This window comes from Halichoerus grypus, chromosome 1, assembly GCF_964656455.1.
Source record: "Halichoerus grypus chromosome 1, mHalGry1.hap1.1, whole genome shotgun sequence".
NCBI classification, from domain to species: domain Eukaryota; kingdom Metazoa; phylum Chordata; class Mammalia; order Carnivora; family Phocidae; genus Halichoerus; species Halichoerus grypus.
The window spans coordinates 70,836,915-70,850,229 of record NC_135712.1 but is presented as its reverse complement, the minus strand read 5'-3'; the positions used below and the strand labels follow the sequence as shown (position 1 = coordinate 70,850,229).

Sequence of the window (13,315 nt, the reverse complement as noted above, 5' to 3'; positions counted from 1 at the left end):
ACATGCAAAAGAATGAGACTGGACTACTTCCTTAAACCATACACAAAAATTAACTCAAAATGGATTAAAGACCTAAACGTGAGATCTGAAACCATAAAACTCCTAGAAGAAAATGTAGGCAGTAATTTCTTTGACATCAGCCGTAGCAACATTTTTCTAGATATGTCTCTTAAGGTAAGGGAAACAAAGGCAAAAATAAACTAGTGGAACTACACCAAAATAAAAGGCCTTTGCACAGCAAAGGAAACCATCAACAAAACATAAAGGCAACCTCCTGAATGGGAGAAGATATTTGCAAATAAAATATCTGAAAATGCCCAACATCATTAATCATCAGGGAGATACAAATCAAAACCACAATGACATTATCACCTTACACCTCTCAGAATGGCTAGGAAAAAACAAACAAACAATAACAAGTGTTGGTAAGGATGTGGAGAAAAAGGAAACATCATGTACTGTTGGTGGGAGTGTAAATTGGTACAGCCATTGTAGAAAACATATAAAAAAATCCCCCCCTAGGGGCACCTGGGTGGCTCAGTCATTAAGTGTCTGCCTTCGGCTCAGGTCACGATCCCAGGGTGAAGGGCAGTGGGAGACACAGGTGTCCAGTTAGGCAAAGAGTCACTCATGGGAATAAAAGGTACGGCATAGGGAACAGTTCATGATATTATAATAGCAATGTATGGTGACAGATGTTAGCTACACTGATGAGCACAGCATAACATATAAACTTGTTGAATCATTGTGTTGTACACCTGAAACTAATGTAACATTATGTCAACTATACTTCAACTAAAAAATTAATTTAAAAATATATATAGCGGGCTCCCCACTCAGCGGGGAATCTGCTTCTCCCTCTGCCCCTGCTCTCACTCTCTCTCACATAAATAAAATCTTTAAAAAAAATTATTTTAAAAATATAAAAAAATATATTTACATATAAACTTATTTACTCATTGTTTATAACTATGAATTAACTTATATAATTTATGTACTTATATATTACATAAATATATTTATGTAAATATTTTTATTTGTATATAAAATCAAGAATAAGACGGGCAATGATCTTAATAGCAAGATTATAAACTAGAAGAGAAAGTATAAATACTTTCAAAGGTCTGAGGGAAAGTTACTTTCAACACAGAACTTGCAACTCAGCCAAATCATCAATCAAAACAGGATAGAAGTAAGGTTTTCAGAGACGTAAATTATCAAAATATAGAACTACCATGCATCTTTTTCTCAGGGAACCAGAGGAGGAGGTACTCTGACAAAATGAGGGAGTAAATCAAGAAAGACCGGAGACCCAGGAAATGAGATCCAAAACAATATGCAGGGAAGAGAAATACTAAAGAAAAAGGCAAAGAAAGATCACAAAGTGACAACTGTGTCTCAGTCCTAGAGAGCCACCAATCCAGAAGAAAGAGGTCAAAAGGATTTGGAAGAGAGGTCTCCAAAAATGTGAAATGGACAGAATTACTAAAGTGTCTGAATACAAAGAGGAAATACAACTGGAAGAGAGCTTGAAGGTAAATTAGTAATAAGTACAGAGAACTAAAAAGACTACTAACTTCAGGGACAAGAAAAAGTTGTACAAGAAAGGAAAAACAGGGGCATCTGGGTGGCTCAAGTCAGTTAAGCGTCTGCCTTCGGCTCAGGTCATGATCCCAGCGTCCTGGGATCAAGCCCCCCATGGGGCTCCCTGCTCAGCGGGGAGTATGCTTCTCTCTACCCCTCTGCCACTCTCCCTGCTCATTCTCTCTCTCTAATAAGTAAAATCTTTAAAGAAAAAAGAAAAAAAAAAGGAAAAACAATCATTGTAAATCAGAGTAATACATAGCTTAGCTGTAACTACCATTTACCTAATCATAAGAAGGTAAAGACTGATCTAACCCAATGGTTCTCAACCAGATACCCCATATCATACCTTAACCTAACATATGGAAATGTGTGGGAAATTCTTGGTTGTTAAAATGAATTCAGGTTGGCATTGATATTTAGTGCCCAGTGTAATGTTAAATATCATGTAATAGGATAAAGAATGGTCTCATCCAAAATGACAACACTGCCCCTACTGAGAAAAATTGCTTCTAGCCAAAATTACAGTATCACTATACAATGAGAATAGGTAGAAGGTAGATAAGATGTGTACATGTATATAGAAGTGAGGAGCACATGTCAAAGAGAGCTAAATCTTTATCTTCCATAGTCAATAGATAAAGCCTAAAACTAGGAAATCAAAAGTAACATTTAAAAAAGGGTAATTCAGGGGCGCCTAGGTGGCTCAGATGGTTAAGCAGCTGCCTTCGGCTAAGGTCGTGATCTCCAGGTCCTGGGATCAAGCCCCGCATCAGGCTCTCTGCTCAGTGGGGAGTCTGCATTTCCCTCTCCCTCTGCCTCTCCCCCTGCTTGTGTTCTGTGTCAAATGAATAAATAAAATCTTTAAAAAAAAAAAAAATACAAAAATAAAAAAGGGTAATTTAGGGGTGCCTGGCTGGCTCAGTTGGAAGAGCATACAACTCTTGATCTCAGGGTTGTGAGCTCAAGCTCCACGTTGGGTGCAGAGATTACTTAAAATCTTTAGGGGCCCTGGGTGGTGCAGTCAGTTAAGCGTCTGACTCTTGGTTTCAGCTCAGGTCATGACGTCCAGGTATGAGACTGAGCCCTGCAACAGGCTCTGTGCTCAGCACGAAGTTGGCTTGAGATTCTCTGTCCCTCTCCCCCTCCTGGTCGTGTGCACTCTCTGAAATAAATAAATCTTTGAAAAATAAAAATTAGGGGCGCCTTGGTGGCTCAGTCGTTAAGCGTCTGCCTTTGGCTCAGGTCATGATCCCAGGGTCCTGGGATCCAGCCCCGCATCGGGCTCCCCACTCAGCAGGAAGCCTGCTTCTCCCTCTCCCACTCCCCCTGCTTGTGTTCCCTCACTCGCTGTCTCTGTCAAATAAATAAAATCTTTAAAAAAAAAACTTAAAAATAAAAAAAAGACTTTCAATCACAAAATTTTTTTGGTCTCACTTTCACCTTCACTTCCACGGTACATGACACCGCTGATCTAGAAACTTTTAAAAGGTTCTGAAACACAAACATGACTACTTGTTGGCTCTCTCCACTTGTTGGTTTAGGATTCAGCTTTCTCAAGTCTGCTAACCAGCTACCACTAATCTCTTCTGCTTTCCAGCTTCCAGAATGCTGTTATTCTCACAGCTCCCATTCTTTGTCATTTGGGGAAAAAACAAAAACAAAACAAAAAAACTTAACAACAATTCTACAGTTTTTTAAGTAAGTTCTATACCCAACATGAGGCTTGAACTCACCACCCCAAGATCAAGTCGCATGTTCTACTGACTATGCCAGCCAGGGACCCCTCACTTCTCTACAGTTTTAATGGAGTTTTCAGGCTGGTGTGGAATTAAATATGTACATTCAACCCAATTTCTTTACCATAATACACTGTTGAATGAAAAAAAAAGTTGCTAAACAATACGTATGAGCCCACTTTTGTTAAAAAGAAAAAAAAATGTGTGTATATTTTGAGTATTTATAGGGGAAAAAAACATCTAAAAGAATTTACACCAGAGGCTCAGCCACAGGGTGGCTCAGTCAGTTAAGCATCTGACTCCTGGTTTCGGCTTAGGTCATGATCTCAGGATCGTAAGATCGAGCCCTGTGAGTCTACTTGAGATTCTCTCTCTCCCTTTGTCCCTCCACCCCTGCAAATAAATAAATCTTAAAAAAAAAAAAGAATTTACACAAACTATTAACACTTTAGGCCCAAAATTCCTAAACTGTGTACCAAGGTACCCTGGGGTTAACCCTGCAGTAACTTCACAGGGATGTCATAAGGTATTCTAAATCAGAGGGAAAAAATGATATTCTTTATCTGTCATACCTGTGAAGCACTCCACAAACTAACAATTTAATATAGTTCAGTTTCAAATTATATCCTGGTATACTCCTTTTGATGATATATCTTTACAAAGCTGGTTTTTTGTTGGTTGCTGTGATGATTAAAAAAAAAATACTGTGCAAAAATCAATTTGGAACAGGAAATGTGGGTGGCAGTGTCTAATGGTTCCAAGGTTTGAGAAGTTCTGTAGTGCCCAACAAGTGCATTAAGTCATTGTGGTTATTTAAGAATGAAATAAAAAAACTATAGTCTTTCAATTTATGTGTATTTTTTTATTTTTTTATTATTTTTTTTAAAGATTTTTTTAATTTATTTGACAGAGAGAGACACAGCGAGAGAGGGAACACAAGCAGGGGGAGTGGGAGAGGGAGAAGCAGGCTTCCCGCCGAGCAGGGAGCCCGATGCGGGGCTCGATCCCAGGACCCTGGGATCATGACCTGAGCCAAAGGCAGACGCTTAACCGATTGAGCCACCCAGGCGCCCCTGTATTTTTTTTAAATAAATTAAAAAATTTAAAAATACAATTTATGTGTATTTTTTTAGGTTGCTAGAACATACTTATTAAGTTGTTTAGATCTGATTACCTAAAGCATTACTAATTATTTAATAAACTACTGGGCCTGAGGGCACTACGAAAAAGACATTAAGGAGGCAGTGAACAAAAAGTCTGGCAACCTCTGGTTTAGGGTACTGTATTTTACTTTACTTCTTTATCAATGGAAAAGGACATTTAATATAAACTTTTTTTTTAAGATTTTATTTATTTATTTATTTAGAGAGGAGAGACAGATAGCGAGAGAGAGCATGAGTGGGGAAGAGAGGGAGAAGCAGACTCCCACCAAGTAGGGAGCCTGACGCGGGATTCAATCCCAGGACCCCGAGATCATGAGCTGAGCCAAAGGCAGACCATTAACCGACTGAGCCACCCAGGCGTCCCTAAATAAAACTTCTTAATATGAAATTCAAATATACTCTCATTGTGTACTACCAACATGAAAGGAGATTTGGAATTTATTCTTCCCAACACTTAAAGGTAATATAATCACTGGAAAATCTTATTAATAAGATGTTTATTATATAAAATAAACATATTTTGTATATTCTATTGTATATCTGCATAATTTATATGGAACAAATGGAGAAAGATTGGAGCAAAGTTATACTGGCTATGCCTTTAGTTTTAGACATGTTAGATTTGAGGTGACCATAGGAAATCCAAGTGGACATACACTATTGGATATACAGGTAAGGAAGTCTAAAAAGAGGGTATCACAGGAATTCCACTTCAAGCCATCAGCTTATAGTAACTAAAGCTACAGAAATTGATAAGCTCACCTACGGAGAATCTGTAAGAGATAGAAGCAAACGCACCCTACGGAAGTATTCTAAGGAACTCTAGGATGTAACAGTGAGGTAAAGGAAGAAGACTACTTAAGCAAAGGAAAGTGAGAAGAAATGAACAGGGAAAGAGGCAGAAAATTAGGTTAGTGTGGTGTCAGGAAAGCTAGAGAAAGTTTCCAGGAGGAGGGAAATGGTCAAAGGCTACTGAGAAGTCAATCAAGATAAGGATTGGGTGCCTGTCTGGCTCAGTCAGTAGAGAATGAGACTCTTGATATCAGGGTCATGAGTTCGAGTCCCATGTTGGGCATGGAGATCACTTCAAAAAAAAAAAAAAAAAAAAGGTAAGGATTAAAAAAGTCTCCATTTGTGTTGATGGGAATGCAAGCTGGTACAGCCACTCTGGAAAACAGTATGGAGGTTCCTCAAGATGTTAAAAATAGAACTACCCTATGACCCAGCAATTGCACTATTAGGTATTTACTCCAAAGATACAAATGTAGTGAAAAGAAGGAGCACCTGCACCCCAATGTTCATAGCAGCAATGTCCACAACAGCCAAACTGTGGAAGGAGCCGAGATGCCCTTCAACAGATGAATGGATAAAGAAGATGTGGTACATATATACAATGGAATATTATTCAGCCATCAGAAAGGATGAATACCCACTATTTGCATCAACATGGATGGAACTGGAGGAGATTATGCTAACTGAAATAAGTCAAGCAGACAAAGAAAATTATCATATGGTTTCACTCATATGTGGAATATAAGCAATAGCACAGAGGACCATAGGTGAAGGGAGGGAAATCCAAAGGGGGAGAAATCAGAGAGGGAGACGAACCATGAGAGACTATGGACCCCGGGAAATAAACCGAGGGTTTCAGAGAGGAGGGGAGTGGAGGAATGGGGTAATAGAGTGATGGGTATTAAGGAGGGCACGTGTTGTGATGAGCACTGGGTGTTATACGCAACTAAAGAATCACTGAACACTACATCAAAAACTAATGATGTATTATACATTCAGTGGCTAACTGAATTAAAAAAAAAAAGAAAAAAGAAAAATTAATCTCAAATATACTGCCATCATAATCCCAATAAAAACTTTCTGAAAATGAAAAAAATAATAAAATTAAAAAGTCTCCATTTGATTTTCATGACATTTGTAAGAGAAATTTTAGTAGAATGAAGAGGACAAAACCCAGATGGAGTAGACGACAATATATAAAATTGCTCAAGAAGCCCGAGTAAATAGGAGAGAAACAGGCAGAGTTTTTTTAAATGGAGACAGTTGTACATATTTAAATGCTGATGGCGTACTTTACTTATGGAAAAAGATGGCAGACTGAACACGTTTTACTCTTACTCCCTCCTAAATCCCATTAAGATAAAAATAAAACATTATTTTAACTTCATTTTTTAAGATATAATGTATATACAATGAAATGTACAGGTCAAAGGGTTTGGGTTGTTGTTTTGTTTTAAGTATCCATACACAAAATGGAAGAGAGGACAACAACAAAACCTTCTGGAGGTTGGAATGCAGATTGACTTAAAGACTGAAGAAAGTTAATAAAAAAAAAAAAGAGAGAGAGAGAGAGACTGAAGAAAGTTAATGTCAAGCTTGCAATGAGGAAAGCAATCCAATTTATACAACAGTGCCCCAAAACAGGTCAGGTATTGGCAGCAGCAGGTTCTATAAAAGAGATATGAACATGGTGCTTAAAACAAGATTGGTCAAATCATTTACCCTCCTACTCTCCACAAAAACCAGCCAACTACCCCTATCCCACCCTTGCAGAAACATGGATCATTATTTTCTATACTAGAACAGTGCTGTCCAATAAAACTTCTGCAGTGATAGAAATAGTTTATATCTGCCCTGTCCGATATGGTAGCCTCTGGACACATACAGTTATTGACCCCTTGAAATGTGTCTAATGCAAAGGAGGAACTTATTCTTTAATTTTAATTATTAAATTTAAGTTGCTACATGTGGCTACCATGTGGCTACTGGCTACCATATTGGACACTGCAGCTCAAGAGGGTAAAACAATGGATTCCTGGACTGGAAAACAGCTGGTCCAGTTGAGAATGAGGGTCTCATACTGAAAAGAGTTGAGTTAAATGAACATTAAGTGGAGTTTACACTCTAAGGGCTAAGACCTCTATCCCAGACTGCCGGAAGCCAGCTTATAAGCTCCAAGCAGAAGATCTGAAGATTCTTTTTTGAGGAATCTAACTCAAGAGGAAAGCCAAAGATACTGCTACTGAACGTTCTCCAATAAAAGAGTCCATCAGTACACCCTAAAATCCACAAATCCCAAGAATGCACTCAGAGCACATGTAATTAAAATTAAAAGCAACCTCCACAGGGGGTCTCTCTACATTTCTGCCCCAGTGTTCTTGGCACTGCTGTTGTGTTCATATTCACCAAATACCAACATTTGTTCAAATATAAAACACACACACAAGGAAAACAAAAATGAGCTTCCAGGGGTGCGTGGGTGGCCCAGTCGGTCAAGCATCTGCCTTTGGCTCAGGTCATGATCCCGGGGTCCTGGGATGGAGCCCCGCATCGGGCTCCCTGCTCATCAGGGAGTCTGCTTCTCCCTCTGCCTCTCCCCCCTGGCTTGTGCTTTCTCTCTCACTCACTCTCTAATAAATAAATAAAAACCTTAAAAAAAAAAATGAGCTTTCAACTTTTATGAGGTACTCACTGACTCTAAGAGAGCCCTAAGCCTGAACAATCCTTAAGGGACCCAATATTTGGGTAAAAGATTGCAGTGCAGCCACTATCCATGTTAACTCAAGCACCACTATGAAAAAGTTCTTTTTAGCAAAAGTAATAAGACAGTCATAGCTGTTGTATAGCAAATAAATAGGGGTGGGGTTACCCATCCCAGAAGTATGAGAGAATGAATGGCTTGTAGTAGGAAACAAGATATTTTTTTTCCACTAAAGATTTATTTATTCTAGAGAAACAGCACGAGCAGAAAGAGCAGAAGGAGAGCAAGAGAGAATTTCAAGCAGACTCCACGCTGAGGGTGGATCAGAGGACCCTGAGATCAGGACCTGAGCCAAAACCAAGAGTCAGGTGCGCTCGACTGACTGAGCCACCCAGGCAGCCTCCAGCGGGGATCTTAACACTTTTCATGTGCGTGTTTAGCTTAAGCTCTAGTTTTTGCCCCTCTTACAAATAAACTCAGGATAACTCCGTCCCAGTCACACCCAAGGTTGGCTTCACCCTCTGCCTGTCACCTGAGGCCAATGCCACCTTGGGCTTGGGCTACAGGAAACAAGATTAAAAACAATAAAAACAAAAAAAATAATGCCCATTGGCATCAGGGAACATGAATGAACCATAAAAAAGACCAAGACTGAGAACTGGAGACTTATACATTTATAGCCCCTACTGGTAATATTTTCATCACATTCAGCCACTGGATATAAAGTAGATTAAGTATCCAGTTTTGGTCTCAAGTCCTCACAGACATAGAAGACTGCCTCAAGGACCAGCAAATGACTTTCACTAGGTGTTCAAGTTATTACCCTCACCCTGCCTCTGTTTCTATGTTAAATCTGTAATATCAGTTTAGATTAAAATTGGGACCCTGGATCCATATTTACCCTTTTTAAGTACCTCTACTTGAAAAGTTTGCTCTGTCAGAATCTGAAACACAGCAATTTTTAAAACCTCAGAATTAGGGTATTTGAGACACAAAAATAAATTTAGAGACTCAGTGACCTGGCTTTTCATCTCAGACACATATCATATGTTTCTCTAGACTCAAATTCATGGACTATGTATTTGTTAACATGGTTTGTTTGCTTTAATTATTTATTTAAGTAATCTCTGCACCCAATGTGGGGCTCAAACTCATGACCCCAAGATCAAGAGTCACATGCTCTACCGACTAAGCCAGCTGGGCACCCTTTAACATGTGTTTTTTTTTTTTTTTTTAAGATTTTATTTATTCATTTGACAGAGAGAGACACAGTGAGAGAGGGAACACTAGCAGGGGGAGTGGGGGAGGGAGAAGCAGGCTTCCGCTGAGCAGGGAGCCCGATGCGGGGCTCGATCCCAGGACCCTGGGACCATGACCCGAGGTGAAGGCAGACGCCTAACGACTGAGCCACCCAGGCGCCCCTAACATGGTTTCTTTAATCAGCAAGTTTAGAATGCCCTTTGTCATCTAGTTGTAGGAAGGTAACACACTATAAACAGGGTCACTTTTAGAAAATAATTCAGCATCGTCCTCTGGAGGATTTGTAAAGTAGGGTCCATTGTCTACTAATAACACAGAATAGAAATACTAAAGCACTGAGGAGGTTATTGAAGAATAATTTGAGAATAAGTGTATCTCCCTAAAGAGAATGTTCAACTCTGCCTGATGGCCTATTACCTTGGTAATTCTGAAAATATTACATATATATATGAGGCTTTTCCACTGTAAGAAAAGTACATATGAAGCACTATTACCACCTAATCAGTTGATCCTTTCCAGGAATCTACCATATTCTTTAAATCAGTGGCACATTACAACTAAACCAAGAAGAGAACGGGACCAAAAATTCAAGGACAAGCTTAAATACTGAAAGCCTCTAGTTAAATTAGGTGTTTATAGGCAATTAGAGACCTTTAGAGCCCAGTTCTCAAACTGTATTCCACTGGAAGCTGACTAATGATACAAAGTGGTCGTGCATACCAGGATGGAGGAAGGGGTTTAAAAAAAAAAAAAAAGCAATCTGTATATAGTGCACTGGGTTTATAAGCCAAAACAAAAGCAAAATTGTCTTAAATTGGAATTTTTCTATGGTTTATGAAAGCTTGGCATAAAAGCCTACTAAAATACTGATGTACAAAGTGATATAACCTTTATATACTTAGGCCAAAAAACAAACCTAAGCAATATTCAGTAAGAAACTTTATTGTAAAATCTAATACTTTCATCAAAGAGCTTTAGGAAGTTTTAATGCATAGGAAACTACAAAAACAAAATTATACAGAGCTACTGATTTACAGGACTTATCTTCTGGGCTTAACGTGGTACAAAACCTGAAAGAGTACTACTGATTCAAGTAAAGTTATTTGTTAAGGGCATTACACTTCATCTCGGAGCTTGTTCATAAACTAATATGTGAAACCTGCTCTACATCTGGATTTTCAAAACATGAGTATCACCTGAGAAGCTATTTAAAAACCACAAATACCCAGGTCACACATGAGATCTCCTGAGATAGTGCCCAGGCACCTAGAGTTTTGTATTAATGCCCCAAATGATTCCAATGCCCACCCAGGTTTTGGAACCACTGGATTAGATGACCCTCAAGGTCCCTATTGTGTCCATGAGTTAAAATTCCCAATTGACAATTCTGTATCAAAGGAACTGGAGATTGCACTTGGCTACATTATGCATGGCAGCCATCATCATCATGTTCCACTGAGGAAAGGAAAGCATCCTTAATTTGTCTGACCAAGCAATTTTAAGAACAGGTGCTACTCACTCAAATCACTTGACTGCATATCCACTCCCTCCTCCCCAAACACTCCTCTAACTTAGGGTCTATTAAACTTCAGAGTGGTGTTGTTTTACTTTCTCCAATACAGAGAAAGGCAGCTCCTCAAATAATAATATCCAGCCACTCAAAGGGTCAAGTTCTTGTATTTATTCTTTGCACATTTTCAATTAACATGAAGTGTTAATTGAACTCTGTTAGAAGCACAGTGCAGGAGTCCTCAGAAATATGTGCAAAGAATTCCTTCTAGAGCGGGCCAAGGTGTAAATAAAGCCCCTCCAGCTTTTCTTCCTAGAAAGGGTCCACTGGGCAAAACTATCTTGAGGAAGAAGCAAAACTGATTTCGCTTATTCCTCATATACCAATAATGTTTTATCAATAAACATGAGCCATCTGGGCGGCTAGGAGAGTCTGACCTCTTCCTAATGCTGCCCAACCCAAAGCAGAGCCTGCAGTTAGGTTCTATCCACACACCCTCCTCCATACCAAGCTTAGTTATTCCGCGTAAAATACATAATTAGGAACCTACCATTAACTGTCCAAGATATTCTTAAATCCAAAACATTTAATGACTGATGTTCTGCTTTTTTCACTTCACTTCACTTCATTCTCCCAATTTATATAGGCGTAAGAAAGCGCCCCTATACGTGTGGTTAAAAATGTCGAAGTATCTAGCACGAGATTAAAAGCACTACCAAATGGCAGGCTAAGATTTTTAACTCAGCTCTTCCGACTCTTACACAAAACCCTCATTTCCCACATCCTCTCCGCGTCCCTCCTCCCCCAACAGAGTGGCCCAGTGCAACAGGGGTTGATATTGCCTAGTAGAGACAGAAAAACAGAAAGCATGATAGAAAACAAGCTTCCCACCACCCTAGTGTTTAACTGTGCCATACCCATTCACTACAACAAGGTCCCAGGAGTGCGTGGCGAAGGAACCAAAGGCAGGAAGGAAGCCGAACGGTCCGAACAAATATAAACCCTTGGCTTCCAAAACGCCAGTAGCGGCAGGACCTCTAACAGCAGCTCTTCCTTTCAAACCTTTCCCCGGCCTCAGGAGGAGCGGCCGGGGGCGCTAGCTTTGCTTCTGCGTCGTACAGTTCAGACTGGGGAGAAAAAGGGGAGCACAGCAGTGCCTCGGGACGAGCTCCCTGCCCGCCCCCAGAAAAGCACAGCAGCGCCCAGGGAGAAATTTGCTGCCTCCGGTTCGAGCGTGGGGGGAGGGCAGCGCTTGAGGCCTCCAGGCCGGGGTGCTGAGCTGGCGCGCACTGGCGCGGGAATGGCCAGCCAGCCCGGTCCGTCACTCATTCCGATTTGACACCCGGGCTCCTGCTTACCTACGTCCCTCGCTGCCGGCACCTGCCGCACCGCCGGTCGAGATACTGCGGCAGCTCAGCCTGCGGCCCCGCCTTCACCAGTTCTAGGGAAGCCCCGTCAGTGAGGAGGTGCCCGGCCTGCACGCAGCCGCCACAGCCACCAAGCTTCCTTTGGAGCCGCCGCCGCGACGCCGGCGCTCACTTATAGCGTCACCTCCTCCCCTGCCCTTCCGCCTTAGCCCCGCCCCGGCAGCGTGCGGGGAGCGGAAAAGCGAGGGCAGCCCGGCGCTGGGGCGTGGCTCCGCCTTCCCTCCGCTTCCGACGGGCGGCTTCCCCACCTCCCGGCTTCTCCGTCCGGCGCGCCCGGCTCGCTCGACTGGTCTCTCACCCGCGTGTCCGTGCTAGCTTGGGAGATGGGTGGAAACGGAGATCTAGAAATTGCAGAGTCTCGACAGGGCGGACTTGAGACTTCTATTCAGCCGCCTCTCAACTTTTTAACCCCAAAAGGGCTGAGGCCGACCACAGCTGCTATATGGCCGCTCACTCCGCTGATCCCTTTTCCCTTTTGCGAAAAGCGAAAGGGCACCCTCCTGCACTGGATGCGCTTTGAGGCCTGGCCCAGGCTTTTCTTTCCGGTTTTCCTGGAGGGCAGAGCCGGGTCTTATTCTCGTTGTAGTCCCAGCACCAAACAGTGACAAGTGCTTACTTAGTAGGTCTGTGCGGTAGAACTGTTCATTTCTTTCTCATGAGAGAGGAAAGTGGCTTCAGCCTGATATGTTGAAGCACTATTCACTCAACACACGTTTTTTGAGCGTAGACATGAAGTACTCTTTCTCTTGTAAGCTCTCAGTCTACTTGTGGGGAGTCATAAATAGATAATTAGAATACAATGTCTTGACAGAAAATAGATTTATAGTGGAAGATGAATTCAATTTTGGGCATTCGATTTGGAATAGAAGGGAGATGAGTACAACTGGGTATCAAGGGTAGGGTGCTTCGGAGCGTTGCGCCCCAGGTAGGAAACCCTCAGCCATTGTCTCTTCAACTATAGTTTTTCCTTCATTCTCTATCTCCTTTCCTCTGGGATTCCAGCTACATATGTTAAGATTCTTTGATCTTACTCATCATGTGTTTTAATACTTTGTACCATTTTTTTTTAATTGATGCTTCAGTTTGAATGTTTTCTATTGTCCCATCTTTGAGTTTCCTAATTCTTCTGTGATCCTCAG

General features: G+C 41.2%; 1 protein-coding gene across 5 annotated transcripts in view; it reads right to left on the bottom strand.

Moving 5' to 3' along the window:
* SENP5 (SUMO specific peptidase 5) overlaps positions 1-12,300 on the bottom strand; it is a 52,453-nt gene extending 40,153 nt beyond the window's left edge. For all 5 annotated transcript variants that reach the window (XM_078067473.1, XM_078067468.1, XM_078067480.1 and 2 more), the window contains exon 1: positions 12,108-12,300. The gene's annotated coding sequence lies outside the window, so the exon portion shown is untranslated. The remainder of the gene's footprint in view (positions 1-12,107) is intronic.
* Positions 12,301-13,315: the final 1,015 nt, after the last annotated feature.